This window comes from Muscardinus avellanarius, assembly GCF_963383645.1.
Source record: "Muscardinus avellanarius genome assembly, chromosome: Y".
NCBI lineage: Eukaryota > Metazoa > Chordata > Mammalia > Rodentia > Gliridae > Muscardinus > Muscardinus avellanarius.
The window spans coordinates 9,565,988-9,584,670 of record NC_137809.1 but is presented as its reverse complement, the minus strand read 5'-3'; positions in this window follow the sequence as shown (position 1 = coordinate 9,584,670).

Genomic DNA, 18,683 nt, shown 5'->3' with positions numbered 1-18,683 from the left:
TACCTCGTTCACCTTGACAACGAGAACAAAATGGCGACCGCCGCGTGAAACACTGAAAACGTTTGCTTAGCCAAGAACCAGGATGCAGATTAGCCACACCCGCTCATAAATTATGCATGACGTAACAGTCCTTGTGTGACTCAATTAGGAGGAAAGCAGCGCCACCTGGTGGATGCTCAGCCAGTAAACAGGGTATTAATAGTTCCACAATCAAGGGCCATGTAAAAGTACCCATTTTACACCATGCGATTGTAGGGAAGTTATGAAACCTCTCGACCCCCAGCTAGCTAACAAATGAGAAGAGAAAAAGAGCCGGGCTTGGGAAAACACGTTTGTAGTGCCAGTACATAGGAAGCTTGTAGGCTAAAGACCAGTTCAACAATTTAAGAAGACCTGTGTCCAATCCCAGTATTTCCAAGATAAAATAAAATCGAGGAAGAGGTCATTTCCCTATAAAAATTTTAATTCTAGGAGAGATTTTCACTTTATAAATTACTAACTAGCCGGGCGTGGTGGCACACGCTTGTAATCCCAGCATTTGGGAGGCTGAGACCAGAGGATCCTGGTTCACGGACAGACTCAGCTACTTAGTGAGGTCCTCTGCAACTCAGTGAGACCCGGTTTCAAAACAAAGAATAAAAAATAGGGCAGGGGGTGTAGCTCAGAGGTCGAATGACCCTGGGTTCCATCCCCAGACCCGTAAATAAATAAATAAAATAATTTATACACTACCACAAAATTGAATGAAGCTATACATACATACAGAAGAAACTTTTAACTTTCGGTGTTTGTGTCAAGAAAAATTAATGGACTGATGTGGCTATATAATGGCTTGGAGGAGTGAGTTTGCTATCACACTTCTACCAACTAAGACTACTCTGTTGTCCCTACTTGTTTTTCTGCTACATTCATGCTATATCCAAGCATGAGGCTGTATTAAAGTATGGTGGCTTTAAATTTGGAAGGCTGAGACTGGAGAATTTCATGTTCAAGGCCAACCTCAGCATCTTAGCAAGGCCCTATTTCAAAAAGAAAATAGGGCTGTGTGTAGCTTTGAAGGCATTCTTTAATGCCTCTGCTTCAATGCCCAGTAAAACACACACACGAACACACACACACACACACACACACACACACACACACACACACACACCTGGTATAGTATGCTCAACAAAAAATGTAATCAGTACAACAAGAATTGAGCTGTTTTACAATAAAGAGATTGGTAGTTGTCTCAATCCCTATGTAATATAGAAGAAGAATTTTGCAAATGATTTACATGCAGGATGTGGTGGTATACAATTGCAATCTTGTACTTAGGAGGCTGACACAAAAGGATCAGTAGGTTCAAGGCCAGCCTAAACAATTTTGTAAGACCATGTTTAAAAGTAAAAAATAAAAAAAGCTGAAGTGTGTGGCTGGGAGATAGAATTTTCCTGCACTTAATCCCCAGTCCCTAAAACAAAACTAAATAAATAATTTACAAAAGCTAGAGAATTAAAATTTGGCCAGTCCAAAGGTTCACATATATCTTTGTGAGTGGATATATCTGTGACCTGATGTTACAAAAGCCTACTTTTTGCATTTTAAGTACCCACAAACCCGTTACCATTCAGATATTCATCCTTATTGAGTAAATATATCTGTGAATTTCTTAAAATAGTGTGGCACATATTGACTAACATACAATTAACATTAGTATGAAATGGCATAAAATTATAACATCTGATCAGTTCCTGAATCTTGATTTGTCTGGATCATTCTAATCCTTTAAGTCCTGCAAGAAACTGGAGGGGAACACAGAAGACAGCTTTCTAGGCAAGTGATTTTGAAAGTAGTATGAGATGTAGAGAAGGAAGAATATAGTTAGTATTTCAAAGTGGAGAGATCCAAGGAGATGAAAAGAGGAAGATGAGCATAAGAGATCTTCAAATGGTGCTGGGGTTTTTTGTTGTTTTTGTTTTTGTTGTTTTTGTTGTTTTTGTTTTTTGGTTGATGGAACCCAGGGGCTTCCTACCTCTAGGTACACTCCCAGACCTATATTTATATTTTTTTATTTGGAAACAGGGTCTCAATAAGTTACTCATAGCCTAAGTAGCTGAGGCTGGCCTTGAACCTGTAAGATCCTTTGGTGCCAGCCTTCCAAGTACTGGGATTGCAAGCATGCGCCACCAGGCCCAGCTAACAGTGCATTTTTAATTAGGTAAAATAAGCATGTATAAAATATTTACACAAACAATTAGATCTTATTCCCTTTTAGAGATATCAGGAGTGTCTTTCTCATATACTTCATTTTATTCATTGGTAAATTTTCAAAGAAAATTGAATGTTCATTGATTTCAGTTGGATTAACTTCTCAGTAGAATAAAGTTTTCCTTAGGGGGTATTATTTTAGGATAGTAACTACATGAAGTCTTTTATATAGAAGAATTAGCTTAAAGTGATTCCATTTTATAACCCCTATTTTATAACCTTGTATAAGATCCTGTTTCTTTGTAAGTTTTCATTTCCTGAAAACTGCAAGCCGGACTTGGTGGCACACACTTATAATCCCAGCATTCAGGAGGCTGAGACTGGCAGAATGTGGTTTGTGTACAGCCTCAGCTACTTAGTGAGGCCCTCCACAACTTAGTGATACCCTGTTTCAAAATAAAGAAAAAAAAGTAGGGCTCGGAGGTCTAATGCTTCTGGGTTCCATATCCAGAACCACAAAAAAAAAAAAGAAAGAAAACTGCAAATACCTTTACCCCAATATTCTACTCTAAACAAATTAACCAAGTTCATAAGACTGTAAAACTATTCTCCCACTAACAAGAGTATGGTGCATTTACATTTACATTAGGGATTAAAATCTAGGCAGACTTCCTAATCAGTAAGCTTGCTTACAATACATTTGTTGGTGACACATTCTTTTTGCAAAAAGTAAAAAAAATTGCCATGCTAAGTAAATATGAAGTGTTTTTCCCAGCACATTCCCCATAATTGGGATGCAACAGGAACATTGCTAAGAGGACTCTTCTCCATAGAAGATGGTTCCTGCTGCCCATTTGTGGTGGCCTCAAAATGAGGGAAGAAGTATTATCATCAGGATTCAGAGGTGTCTCAAGATGCCAAGCAAGAGCAGACTTCCAATCCACAGGACCTAGAGAGATGGAGGAAGCAATTTGAACCTAAGAAATGAGGATTGAGCTGGGCATGGTGGTACATGCTTATAATTCCAATACTTCGGAGGCTGAGACAGGAAGATCTCAGGTTCATGGCCAGCCTCAGCTACTTGTGAGGGCCTCTGCAACTTAGTGAGATACTGTTTCAAAATGAAGAATAAAAAACATAGCTGGGAGTTGGGTGTGGTGGTGCACATTTATAATCCCAGCATTCAGGAGGCTGAAACAGGAGGTTCATGGACAGCCTCAGCTATGTAGTGAGGCCCTTTGCAACTCAGTGAGACTCTGTTTCAAAATAAAAAATAAAAAATAGAAAGGCTGGTGCTGGGGCCTCGGAGGCTGGGATCAGAGCCTGCCATGAGGCAAGGCCAGTACTGGGGCCTCTGAAGCCAGGATTGGAGCCTGCCAAGGGGTTAGGCTGGAGCTGGGGCCAGAGAGGCCAGCATCAGAGCCTGCCGTGAGGCAAGGCCACTACTGCGGCCTCCGAGGCCGGGATCAAAGCCAGCTGAGGGGTTAGGCTGGTGTGGGGGCCAGCGAGACCAGAAGCGAGGCCTCCCATGAGGCAAGGCCGCTGCTTGAGCCAGCGAGGTCTGGATCTGTCCACCGGGTAGCCAGGCCACTACTGGAGCCGTCAAGAATGGGATCGGTACTTGCAGCGCAGCATGCACAGAGAAATATCACAAAAAATATAAATCAGACACTTCCCCTAATCAGCAATAACTAGGAGGAAAGGGGCAACAGGAAGAGGTCGAGCTGTAGAAAGGGCCCTATAGTGAAGCAACTAAGGTGACCAATCAGAGGGTATGGAATAGGGGAGGATGGAGCCTCTTTAAAATGCAGGAGGTACATAAACAAATGTATCAAAGTTAATCACCAAACAAGCATGGGATCAAGGGAGGGGGAGGGAATGGGATGGGGGCTGGATGAGGGCTAATTGGATGATGTGTGCTTGTATATCCTCTCAAGTCTTGTACTCCAATGTGATTGATATATGACTACAATGTACCAATTTAAAAAATTAATTAATTAATTTAAAAAATAAATTAAAATTAAAATTAAAAATAGAGCTGAGGGTATAGCTTGGAGGTAGAATGCCCCTGAGTTCCATCCCCAGTACTGCAAAAATAAAAAGTAAAATAAAGTAGGGTTGAGCTTCTACCAGAATAGAAAAGAAAGGTACCTAAAATAACAAGACTAAGGACAAATTTTCTTCTGATAGTCCCTTAGGCCTAATGTTAAAATATTAGAGACATAATCCATGGATTTAGGACCAAAAAAACAAAGGATGATTCAATATTGCTGATTCATCTGGATCCAGTAACTCTTATCATGACTGGCCATCTTTTGACCAATATTCAGGTAAAATAAGGATTACATATCAACTATAGATAAATGAGCACTCATAAAAAAATTAGATAGAAAAAGGAAAACTGCTCTTCATTATATAACAGGTCACCCTGCTCAAAGAACAACTGGCCATAAAAACTGGGAATAAAGTTCCTCAATCCGAGGACTTCTAAAAGGAAGAGGGACTCAGGGACCAATTAAAGAGAAAGGGAAAAATATATTATTCATATGGAAAGAAGGCCATTTTAGAAGAGAATGTCTGGCCCTTAAAGAAGGGAGAAAAGATCATACTCCTCATTACCTTTGATGAGGTATAGGGAAAGAAGCAGCTCTTTTATGAGATAGAGTCCTATGAAGAGTCCTTGATAAATGTGAAGTGGGGCCAGGTGTGGTGGCGCACACTTGTAATCCCAGCATTTGGGAGGCTGAGACCAAAGGATAACGGTTCAAGGCCAGTCTCAGCTACTTAGTGAAGCTCTTGGCAATTCAGTGAGACCCTTTCAAAATAAGGCATAAAAAAATAGGACTGGGTGTGTAGCTTGGAGGTCAAATGCCCCTGAGTTCCATCCCCACACCTGCAAAAATTAAATATAAATAAGTAAATTAAAAAATAAAAATAAAATAGCTAAGATGTCTCTTACACCCTTAGAGTAAAAGGAGTTTGGGCCCAACTCCTTCCCTTGAGTTTCCATCTCACCACCATGAGCCTGGAGACTGAAAAGTAAACAATAAAGACTTGAAAAGTAAACAAGTTTGCGCCAACTTGGGAAGGCCCATACCAGGTGTTTCTTACAACTGAAACAGCTGTTCACACCAAGAACAAGAAATGATAGGTTGCCATGATGGGTACAAATGCCACCAAGTTGACCTTAAAGAGATTTGATATTACTATCTTGCTTGATTTAAACAGAAACAGGTTTAGGAAGGCTCCTGGCTGGGTATGGGTGCAATATACAGTAAAACTGGCCATTATCATTACATCTAGTAGAATACTACTGACCCTAAAGTTTAACACCTGCTTAGTCTTTCCCTGTGGAGATTTAACCAATAATTACAAAATTCTGGGATATATACATGTCTGAATCTAGCCCTTCTGAAGGACCTAACTAGATTTTTAAATTCCTATCCTAATTGGGATGGTTGGTAGGCCACCCAGTATCAATATTGGGCTTCTTCTGATTGGGGACAGAATAAAAATTACAGAAAATTTAAAATAAAATATAACTATTACAGGGGATTCTTCTCCCAAACCTTTTTTTTTTTCTTTTTCTTTTTCTTTTTCTTTTTTCTTTTTTTTTTTTTTTTTTTTTTTTTGTGGTACTGGAGATGGAACTCAGGGGCAATCTACCTCTGAGCTACACCCCCAGCCCTATTTTTCATACTTTATTTTTAAACAGGGTCTCACTAAGTTGCAAAGAACCTCACTAAGTAGCTGAGGCTGACCTCAAACCACGATCCTCCGGTCCCAGCCTCCCAAATGCTGGGATTACAAGTGTGCACCACCATGCCCAGGTTCTCCCAAATCTTTAAACATTCTGAAGCAATTCACTACTCTTAACTATAGATGACACCAGTGTTACAGTTTGGGGGTGAGGTTACCGTCTGGGGGAACTGTCCCCAGGGATCTTTGTTAGACCCCTAGGAATAATTCCCCAAAAATATTATCAAGAAAGAAAAAGATAAAAAGGTGTGGGTTCTTGTCTTAAGCTAAGGATAAGTATTCAATAGCCCAGACTCTTGATGAAGATTTAAAGGAGTTTATTTAAAAGATAGAAATAGAGAAGACAGTTACAGCCCCATGTTATAACACGAGGGGGTGGTTCGAGCGAATTCACTGAAGTACAAAACACATGGACCATTCTTATAGCCAGCCTGACCCGATCTGCGGCAGGTCCTTTGATATGTAGATGTGCTGCCCCATCTCTAGCCCAGGTGTCCTGCTCTGTCTCCACCCAGCCAGTTCTGCCCTTTCTGGGATGGGGGTTTGAGGGGAGGGGAGAAGAGGGGCAGCTCTGTCTCTGGCACAGACTCCCACACCTTATGTTACACTCCAAAATGTGTTGATTCTCTGGAATCTGGGATTTCCTCATATCCTTGAGGAACTTTGCCTCTCTTTAGAAATGTAAAAAACCCTAGGCTTCCTCTATTCTTAATTTATTCTAATTATCCATAAAGAAATCTGCCGGCCCTATCTGCATAGCTCCTGGCTTTCCTCACTACCACAAACCACAGATATATTTTAAAATTGGAAATCTTTCCCAATACTGGTACATTAATACATTTTGAAACCTCTTCCCAATACTGGTACAACCAGAACTATGAGCAGTTCTCCACCTATAATGAGAACTTGTGGCCATGATCCCCTAAGCCACTTCACCTTAAGATTATTAAAAAGGCTCTATAGCCGGGCATGGTGGTACGGGCTTATAATCCCCATGCTTGGGAAGCAGAGACAGGAGGATAGCTCATGTTTGAAGCCAGCTATGCTAGCTTAAGAGAGACCCTGTTTCCAAATAGAACAATATAAAATAGGTCTAAGAGTGTAGCCTGGATAAGGGTTTCCAGGAACCCCAGTACCACCAAAAAAAAAAAAAAAAAAAAAAAAAAAAGGCTATACAACACCTCCTGATCCAATCCTTATGAATGAACTAAGCATAGATCTTAACAGCCCCTTGAAATACTACTTGTGTTAAAGAAACTAGAAATCAAGGGAGAATTTGATGAGACTAATGCTTGGGTAAAGAAATGAATCAAATATTCTATCCATACCTTAAATAATAGCAATTGTTCTGTTGGAACAGTTAACCTCCCTGAGGTCCAAGTGCTTCCCTTCTCACTGAGATGAAAAACAGTCTCAGTTGGAATGTCTAGCATGTTGGCTTTGTTCCAAGATGAAACTGCCTGGGGAAAAGAGAGTTGTAATTGATTTTTATGTCTCTTCCCTAAAGTTTGGGTACCTTCTGAGGATACTATGTAAATCCAAGACCCCAGGAATATAAACTATACTTTCTGCCTCTCTAGGTGGGGTGGGGGCATTATACAGATTTTCTGGACAATTGGTTCAGGTACACCACACATTAATTTTATCTCAACAGGCCAGTTTCTCCGCTCTCCCTCACCCCCAGCACTGGGGATAGAACCCAGTGGCATTCTACCTTCAAGCAACAACCCCAGCTTTTTTTTTTTAAACAGGGTCTTACTGAATTACAAAAGACCTCCTTAAGTAGCTGAGGCTGTCCACAAACCAGAGTCCTCCTGTCTGAGTTTCCCGAAAGCTGAGATTAGAAGCATGTGCCACCTCATCCAGCCAATTTCTCCACTCTTAACAATCCATAAACTGATATCTAGTGGTATTGCAGGGAAATGAATTCCTGACCATCTTGCCCAAAGATTGGAGAGGCACTTGCACTCTTCTCCAGTTGACTATCCCTTTTACCCTAGCATTTCACACACACACACACACACACACACACACACACACACACACACACACACACCACACACCACACACCACACACACACACACACACACACACACACACACACACACACACACACACACACACCTCTGGGGAAAAGAAAAATCATAAAAACCATAAACTACAACTAATAAGGGGGATTCTTCTCCCAAATTTTCAGGCATTTAATGAAATTTACTACTCTTAACTATAGATGACCCTGGAACTATGAGCAGTTCTCCATCCACAGTGAGAACTTGTGAATATATGTCCTCTTTGTCTTCCTGCATATAGTTCAAATGATCCAGAACATTTTGTTTAGTTCAACTTTTAAGATTACTGTTATGGATTGGGAGAATATGGTTGTGAGGAAACTGTTCCCCAGGAACCTCGCAGAGGCTCCCGGACACACCTTCCCCCAACCCATAACAAAACCCAAAATGACCAAAAACAAAAAAAAAAAAATGGGTTCTTGTCCTAAGCTAAGAATAAATATGCATAGCTTGGACAGTTGCTGAAGATTTAAAGAAGTTTATTAAAAAGATAGAAATACAGAAAATAGAAATACAGAAAATAGTTATAGCCCCATGCCAAAATGGCATGAGGGGGAAGGGTGGCCCACGCCAACTCACCACTCCCCCCAGATACAGCACATGGACTGGAATTTTTATACCCATGACCTCCATCTTGTTTACGTAATTCTTTTCTTTTCTTTTTTTTTTTTTTTTTTTTTGGTGGTACTGGGGGTGGAACCCAGAGGCTTTCTACCTCCGGGCTATACTCCCAGACCCTTTTTTATATTTTATTTGAAAACAGGGTCTCACTAAGTTGCTGAAAGCCTCACTAAGTAACTGAGGCTGGCTTCAAACCCATGCAATCCTCCTGTCTCAGCCTCCCAAGCACAGGAATTACAAGCATGCACCACCACGCCCAGCTTGTTTACGTAATTCTGACGTGGCCCTGTAAGGTACCTCCCCCAGCCAGGTGTAGCAAGGTGTTTCCTTTCATGAAGGTCAACCCTCCTACCATCTTAGCTAGCTTATCCAATCATGTAGATCTGTCTTTAGAGAAAGGCCTAGTTCTCCTCTCCTATTGACTTCTTAATTGCTTTTAGCTAGGTTAATTTACATTGGAATAGTTGCCTGCTTTTAGGAAGAAACCAAGTCCTTGCACATATTTGCCCCTCACCCAATTTTTGAAATATATTAATAATCATAGCTTTCTCAAATTTTCCTAGGCCATTCCCAATACTGATACAAATACTAACATTTCAAAATGAGGCCAGACATGGTGGTACATATCTATTATCCCATTACTTGAAAAGCTGAGACAGGAAGATCACAGGTTCAAGAACAGCTTCAACAAGTAGTGAGATTGTCATCAAACTAGTGAGACCTTGTTTCAAAATAAAAATAAAATAGGGTTGGGTATTATGAATAGAATGCTGCTGGGTTCAATCTTTAGTACCACAAGAGAGAGAGAGAAAGAGAGAGAGAGAGAGAGAGAGAGAGAGAGAGAGAGAGAGAGAGAGTGTGTGTGTGTGTGTGTGTGTGTGTGTGTGTGTTGGGGTGTGTGCATACAGCTCCTAAAGAGATGCAGCCTCCCTTGGCCTGAGCGGCCTGCAGGCTAAGCCTTAGGTAAAGTTTAAGAACTTCTGCAAAAAAGGGGCTAAGACTGCGCCTGGAGGAAGTTACAAAGGCATGGTTTCCCCATTCATTATGGGTGGGGAGACTGAGTCGTTTTTACCTTTCAAGGAGCTTCCGCACACATGAATGGCTCGAGATTGGCTGCAAGCTACATGCCGGGTCCATGAAGAGGTGACCTTTATCCCGATAGGCTAGGCTATTCCTCATTGGGAACTCCCCTTTTGGTTTTGTGATATATATATATATATATATATATATATATATATATATATATATAGTGCTTGAAGAAGAATAAATGAGCTACTGCTTGACTCAGCTCCCGGCTCGTGTGTGGTTCTGTTCGGGCCGTCAGCACTCAACCCTCCAGTTCAACCCCACCGCTGATGGGCTGAACCAATCAGTCTGGTGCTGCGACGGACCAGCTCAGTCGGGCACTAAATCTGGGCACTAAATCCGTTTAGGACTTAATTCCTGAAAAGTGGCCAAAGAGATTCAGCTGTGGTTCTGCAGAGGCTAGTTTCTGCAGCGATTCCTCTCCCTTATCAAGTAAAAACTCCTTCAAGTCCCCATTCACAACGCTGAACATGGGGATCTTTCCCTGGGCGCTTGGGAGAGAGAAATCTGAAAAAAATGACTGACACGGACAACTGCCTCTTGTGAAGCCGAAAGAGTTTTATTTTTCATAACCAATATTTATACCCTTATCCCCAGGGGTAAAGTGTAAATACCAAAGAACAATAGTGAGGCATTAAATGTAAACAAGATAAACAGGATAAAAGAGGACCTGTGGCATCACAGTTTAAGATTTGTCTGGAACCTTGTGATTAAAGTCGGCCCCCTTGGCTTTGTGATTGAAATCAGGTTTCTGGTCTCATAGGTGAGCCCTAGGGAGCAGAGTCCGGAGTCCAGAAAGGAGTCCGCAAAGGCGGGAGTCACATCTAAAGTCCTTTTGGAGAAATTCAGTCTTTTAGGATCCCCTTTAATCCGTTCAGAATCTTTTGTTCCTAGGGCTTAGTTCATGCCCTCCTCTGTCTAGCAAGTTTCGAGCCATGTTTATGATCCAAAGGGCTGCAGTAGAAATCTGTCCAGTCCTGTCTGCTCTGCCATCTCCTATGAGGCAATACTTATAGTACAGTTAGTAGACAGGGCCAAAAACATTATAACACAGGTGATTGGATTTCTAGAATTGTTCTTTAATGAATAACCTTGAAGCCAGTTTTTTAAGGCAGACTTTGGGATTTTTACTATCCTGCTGCTGAGTCACAAACAGTAGGCTTTTGTTAAGCCAAGACTAGGAAAAGGCTTATTTGTGTCTCTAAGAGAGAAGCAGATGGCCCAGATTCCAGATAAACAATTTCACACCTCTTGGGGGATGAAACAAAAGGTAGGAGCCTATGTTTGGAGGCAGGGCAGATTTGCAGCCTCCCTTCAGGAGCTAATCTGTAGATCAAAGGACCTACCTGAGGAAAGGCCAAGAGGAACTTTGCAACCCCTCTCCAGCCCCTGAACTCTGACTATGTTTTATTACAGCTGGAGCAATGCAGAGAAAGTCTGAGGGCTCAGACATATTACTAGAAAATTTATCTTCCATGGACTCAACTTCTTCCACAGTCCTAATTCTTGGCATCCCGTTTGACATCATTGGAGCTATTAGTATAGAATTCTAAGAGCAAGGAGTACTTTGGCCAGAGATAACACTCCTTCCTCGGGGCTTTGCTTCCATTAAGCATTTAGCCAGTCATACGAGCGGGTTCACACGCGCAGATGCCAAAGAAGGGCGGCGGCATGGTGCCCCGTGTGAGGATCTGCCACTTCTTGCTCTGAAGGAAACACTGACAGGTAATTGGTCCGCGGTTAAGTGTCCCCCCATAAATTATGGGGAAGTCCAGTTCTAAACCTGACCCTGCCCTAGAATCCCTTCAACTCTGTCTCAAGAGCCGAGGACTTAATCTCGTTGATAACCAAGCCACCCAGGCCTGGGGGTACCTTTTAAAAACTGCCCCATGGCTCCCTGAAAGTAATCTTTTTGATTGGGATACCTGGGATCAAGTTGAGGGGCTGGTTAGGCGAGCCCAGACAGAGCAAGGGGAGATCCCCCTCTATGGTTCTCCCCACCATCTCCATGCTTAAAAGTTGTTTTCCCCGCAACCCCCGAAGAAACTCGATGACTGTGGCTCCAAGCCAGCAGAAAAAGAGGCTGCCAAAAATACACCCTCTTCCAGTCCCGAAGCCCCTAAGAAACCTCCCAATCCCTCCCTCAATCCCTTTGGGGACACTAAGGGCTCCCCACAGCCCCTTTCCCTGGCCAATTCCTTCTCAGTACCCTCCGCTCTGCCGCCATATGTGGGCAAAGCAGGAGTCGGAGGAACTGTCAATGTTTCCCAGGAGAAACCATTGAGCCACCTGGTACCCATGGGAACCACAGGATCTCAAAGAGCTCTGAAAGGTGGTAGCAGAGGATGGATCCAGTTCCCCCCTGGGCAGAAACCCTAGTGGAAGGGCTGGCCCAGCAGGCTGCCTCACGGCTGCACCTCTCCACCGGCCCCAGCCCCAGCCCAGAACAGGGCTGTGCGCCCCACCGCCACCCTCGCCTGGTGGCTGCTGCTCTTGGGCTCAGCCCTGCTCCGAGGGCATGAAGGGGCCTCCGTAGTTATTTATCCCCCTTTTGTAAAAGGAATGGATCCTCATCCCAAAAAAACCATCTTCCAGCCTGTAAAAGGATCCCCCCAATTCAAAGAACCTTTTGCCGTAGCCCTAGCCCTGCAAGGATTTTTTGAGTCTATAAGTTTATTCTCAGATAGTTTATATGTAGTAAATTTGTTATCTACTTTAATAGATACTTATATTTAATTAGATGCCAATCCTATTACCCCTTTAATGATACCAATAAATGCCTGCTTAAACAACATTGATATCCAATATATATTCAGCATCTTAGGGGACCTCAAAACCTACCTGGGTTACTATCCAATGGCAATGCCATGGCTGACTAACTGGCCTCCAAAAAATTTCAAGCCCTATCTGTAGAAGAGGCCATGAATTTTCAATTAACTCATGTAAATTGGAGGGGATTAAAACACATTACTCACCATTTAAGAACTCTGGCTTAGCACAGAAACCTAGGCTCAAGTCTGCTTAAGGATGGAAAGCAAGGGCATCACTGGAGTACTGCTCTCAACCAGGAGGCCAGAGAGGCCCTCCGAGGCCTGGCTCACAGTGCAAAGGGGGACCATTAAATGGCTGAGCACCTCCAGTTCTGAACTGGGGTCCCCAGACCTAGGTTCCCAGTAATTACCACTACCTGAGTTGACTAAAAGAGCCTTAGGTGATCACACAGTGAGAACTCGGAGGCCACATTTAAGGTGGTGCCCTTCTTTCCTGGCCCAAGGTCCAAAAGCTTAGCCAGGGTTGGGGGGGGGCTTAACAGGCCAACCCTGAACCAAACTTAATATCCTCAAATCCCTACTAAGGATTTAAAAAGAATTGTTCGCACTTGTAAATCATGTCAACCCTTCTTGCAAATACCCCCACTTGAATCACCTGGAGTTAACCCGAGAGGCCTACGCCCCAATAGATTATGGCAAATGGATCAACTCATTTTTAACCATCTGGAAAACTCAAGTATATTCTTGTTTCCTTAGATACCTATTTCAGGGCTGCTTGGGCCTCAGCTCATTCGGGTGAAAAGACAAAACATGCTATAAGTCACCTTCTTCAATGTTTTGCTATTCTTGGTATTCCCGAACAAATAAAAACTGATAATGGCCCTTGTTTTATTAGTCAACATTTCGCCTCCTTCCTTCAATTATGGAAAATTATTCATACTACGGGCATTCCATATAACCCAAAAGGACAAGCTTTAATAGAAAAATATAATCATACCCTAAAAGTTCAATTACAAAAACAAAAGGGGGAGTCGCTACCCCCACATGATCAATTAAGAAAAGCATTATTAACCCTAAATATTTTAAATTTTTCAAAAGACTCCAACCTGTCCCCTTTTCATAGACATTGGACCACAGAGATTCCCTTTTCCTCCATCAATTGTTGGCTTTGTCTTTGAGCCAGACCACCTCGGCCCTTGGCCCTAATCAATCAAGAGGAGTCCCCAAAACTAGATCACCCCAATTGCTCTATAAATATTACTGTTGAATTTTCCTCCCAAAATCTCTGTCCCCCTCCCGGGTTGGTTTTTGTTTGTGGCAATAGCATGGCATATGGATCCTTGCCCCCATCATGGACAGGCCTTTGCACCCTTGCCTCCCTGCTCCCCAATATAAATATTATTCCTGGGGAGGAACCAATGCCCATCCCCTCCTTTGATTATAGGGGAGGACGAAAAAGGAGGGCAGTACAAGCCATCCCCCTCTTAATCGGCCTGGGGATTACTGCCGGAACTGCCACAAGTGCGGCTGGCCCTGGGATGGCCTTTGAGTTACATAGGAAACTCTCCCTCCAAATGATGGATGGTATTAAGGCCGTCTCAGAAACCATCCTAGACTTACAAGCCCAATTAGATTCTCTAGCCGATGTGGTATTACAAAAAAGATGGGGATTGGATTTATTAACAGCCAAAAGGGAGGCATCTGCTTATTTTTGCAGGAAAAATGCTGTTTTTATGCAAATAGATCTGGCCTGGTGCAAGATGAGATTAAGCAGCTCCAAGATGATCTGGAGAGGTGGTGATGAGATCTTCAGGAGAGTCCGTTCTGGACCAGCTTTCATGGACTTTTGTCCTCTTTTCTTCCTTTATTGGGCCTGTTGCTGTTTATCATACTTTTGTGCACCATAGGCCCCTGTGTTTTTAATAGATTAGTTCAGTTTATACAAAATAGAATGGAAGCTGTTAAAATCAACCAAATAGAAGTGCATTACCAAAGGCTTGCCAGCAAAGAAAATGAATCTTATGATTGGAGCTCTGAATATGACTGCCCCTCTCCAGCCTTACAAGTCCCCCAAGATGGGGGAAATTGCAACATGTTAAAGAGCTAGTGACCAATGAAGGGAAAGATCCCCATGGGCCAGGGAAACCTAAGATAGGAGGTACAACATAGATCAGTGCTGTCCAATGACGGGTAATTCCTGGTACTCAATGGGGACAACCTAAGACAGTCCCAGTCCCGATAAAATAAAAGAAAAAGGGGGAAATGTTGGGTGTGTGCATACAGCTCCTAAAGAGATGCAGCCTCCCTTGGCCTGAGCGGCCTGCAGGCTAAGCCTTAGGTAAAGTTTAAGAACTTCTGCAAAAAAGGGGCTAAGACTGCGCCTGGAGGAAGTTACAAAGGCATGGTTTCCCATTCATTATGGGTGGGGAGACTGAGTTGTTTTTACCTTTCAAGGAGCTTCCGCACACATGAATGGCTCGGGATTGGCTGCAAGCTACATGCCGGGTCCATGAAGAGGTGACCTTTATCCTGATAGGCTAGGTTATTTCCTCATTGGGAACTCCCCTTTTGGTTTTGTGCTATATACATGATACTTGAAGAAGAATAAATGAACTCCTGCTTGACTCGGCACTGGCTCATGTATGGTTTTGTTCGGGCTGTTGGCACCCACCTTCCTGCTCAGCGCCACCACTGATGAGCTGGACCCATCATGTGTGTTACTGGGAATGGAAACCCAGGGGCTTTCTACCCCCAGGCTAAACTCCCAGACCTACTTTATATTTTATTTGGAAACAGGGTCTCACCATGCTGCTGAGAGCCTAGTAGCTAAGGCTAGCTTCAAACCTGCACAATCCTCCTGTCTCAGCCTCCTAAGTACTGGCATTACAAGAGTGTGACACCACACTTGGCATTGTCTTTTAATTTTTTGAGACAGGGTCTCATTGAGTTGTGGAGAGCCTCGTTAAGTAGCTGAGGCTCTCCATATACTGTGCTCCTCTGGTCTCAGCCTCCCAAATGTCATGCCTTGCTGAATCAACTTTCTTTTGGTGGTCCACCATTAATAAAAATGTAAATTGAACAAGTTACATATATTATAATCAAGAGAATTGCAAATTATACAAGGAATGTGATTAAAAGGTATAAATGAACAATTGCCATCAGCAGGATGACATGGGAAAATCACTTAGCTCTAAATATGATTCTAGCTGAAAAGATGATTATATACAATGACTGGTATTCTTTTTAGTGTATATATGTGTATGTTGCTGGGAATTGAACCCAGAGACATTCTACCTCAGCTACAGCTCAGCCCTATTTTATTTTTTCATTTGTAAACAGGTTCTCACTAAGTAGATACAAGCCTCACTGAGTTGCTAAGGCTGGCTTCAAACTTGTAGTACTCCTGTCTCAGCCTTCCAATTAATGACATTACAGATATGGACCACCATGCCCAGCTCAATGACTGGTATTCAATGTTGAACTTTTATTCAGTAGTATAACATTCACCCCCAACAACATAGTCCTGGATGGTGTAATCATTAGTCTCACAGGAATTAACCACTTTCAAAACTGAGCTCTCTAAAAATCTAGGATCCAGGCATGGTGGTGCAGTCCATGTGAGAGACTAACAGAAGGATTTCAGGTTTGTGGGCAGCCTCAGCAACTTACTGAGACCCCCTACAACTTTGTGAGACCTTGTTTCAAAATAAAAAATAAACTATTTTTTTAAAAAAGGGCTGGAAGTGTAGTTTGGCAGTAGAATGCCCCTGGGTTCAATCCCCAGTACCACAAAAAATAAAAATAAATATAAAAATTGAGGAATTAACAATCTCTTTAAAATTCTAATGGAGACATGGTTTGAAAAATGGAAAATAATGACATCAGTCCTAACATCCCTTATCATATTATTCAGAGTAATAACTTTAGTTATTAGATCATTAGTAGGATTCTGTGTATCCATGTATTAGGGTACCTAACCTGGGGCTAACAGAAAGCTCTCAAAATAATCGATTATTGTTAGACAGCTTCAAGAGTAAAAGTCACAATACACTAACAGAATTTTAAGACAAGTACTGATGTGTAACAAAGTAAGAGGAATTGTAAGAATATAATATTTTCTGCCAAAGGATGAGCTTAATTTAAAAGTAACTCCAGTTTGTAAAACCACCATTTTGTAACCTTCTTATAAGATTCTGATACTCTGAAATTCCCATTTCCTGTAAACTGCAAACGTTAATCTCTCCCCCTGAATTCCATTTTAGATAAATTAGCCAATTACATAAGACTGTAAAACTATGCTTTACATAGTATGCTGTAAGGATAAAAACTGGGTGGGCTTGTCACTTAGTGTCGTTACTTACCAAACTTTCATTTGTGGCAGAACAAAAAGAAAAAGTTTGCTTTGCTGTGTAATCATACTGTTTGTTCCTATTACATTTTTCACAATTAATCATGTAGACAAATGAATTCAGTATAGAAAGTCATTGCTATAATTCTTAGTGGCAGTCAGATATAGTGGCACAGGCCTGTAATCAAAGGACTAGGGAAGCTGAGACAGAAGGATCATAGGTTTAGAGTCAAACTCAGGAACTTGGTGATACTCTCAGCAACCTAATGAGCCCCTGTTTCAAATCACAAACATAAAACTCGCTGAGGAAAGCTGGGCATGGTGGCGCATGCTTGTAATCCCAACATCTGGGAGCATAGATCAGAGGAACATGGTTTGGGGACAGTCTCAGCTACTTAGAGAGGCCCTTTGCAACTCAGTGTGACCATTTCAAATAATAAAAAGACTAAAAAATAGGTCTGGGGGTATAGCTCAGAGGCATAGGAAGTACTGGGTTCATTCCCCAGGACCATGAAAATAGGGAGCCTGAGAAGAATTTCTCAAAGAATTTGTTTTTATTGTGTAGAAAAGAAATAAGAAATATTAAATGGCTTACCACAGGCCAATGCTAGCAATGAATTATAAATTAACAATTATAATTAATATCACATTAGAAAATAGGGGGTTAGGCATGGGGACACAGGCCTATAATCTAAGTACTTGGGAGGTAATCTTCAAAATCAAAGGAGAAGTTTTTAAAAACTTTCAAACTAAGCATACAAAAGATTCCATTACTATTAAGCCAATATTATCAAAAGTAATTTTAAAAATATTACACATAGATAAACTTAAAAGCAAACTCTAAGCTCCTATAAGGATCAATTTCATTAAAAAAATATTTAAGCAATTGAGAATTAGAACCAAATTAGACATTGGAAATAAATTTTAAAATGGCAGGAACTAATAAAGATCTCTCTGAAATAACACTAAATGGAAATGGTCTGAATTCTACAATTTAAAGACAAGACTGTCAAATTGGATTGAAGAACACAACCCAGTGATATGTTGTTTGCAAAAGATCACATAAACAAAGCTATCAACAAGCAGAAAGTGAAAGGAAAGAAGCCAGGCGTGGTGGTGCACACTTATAATCCCTGTGCTTGGGAGGCTGAGACAGGAGGATCACACAGGTTCAAAGCCAGCCTTAGATACTTAGTAAGGCTCTCAGCAATTTAGTGAGACCCTGTTTCCAAATAAAATAGAAAATAGGTCTGGGAGTGTATCCCGGAGGTAGAAAGCCTCTGGGTTTTACCCCCAGGACCACAAAAAAAGTGAAAGTAAGTTAAAAAATAACCCATGCAATGGAGCCCAAAGACAAGAAGAATTAACTATTCTCTTATCCAAAAAGATTTCAAGTCAAAATTAATCAGAAGTCATGAAGATCACTAAATACTGCTAACAAAAAGATACAACAATAGTATCTATCATTTCTCAAATGTTATGTACCTACTTAACATATACTAATGGCCAATTATACCCAATACAATAATACTGGATGATTTCAACACATTACCTCACCAAAAGGTGGGGCATCCAGAAAGAAAATAAGTAGTCAGGTGTAGTGGCACATGTTTTTAAGTCCAATCCCAGAAGGTTGGTGGTTTAGTGATGCATATTTGTAATTCACATCTGTAATCCCAGTATTTGAGAGACTGAGACAGGAAGATCGCAGGTTCAAGGCAGCTTTAGCAATTTAGTAAGACCCTTTACCATCTAGAAACACTGTTTCAGAAATAAATAAAAAGCACAAACAATTGTAATGCCAGTACTTTGGAGGCTAAAACAGAAGGATCATG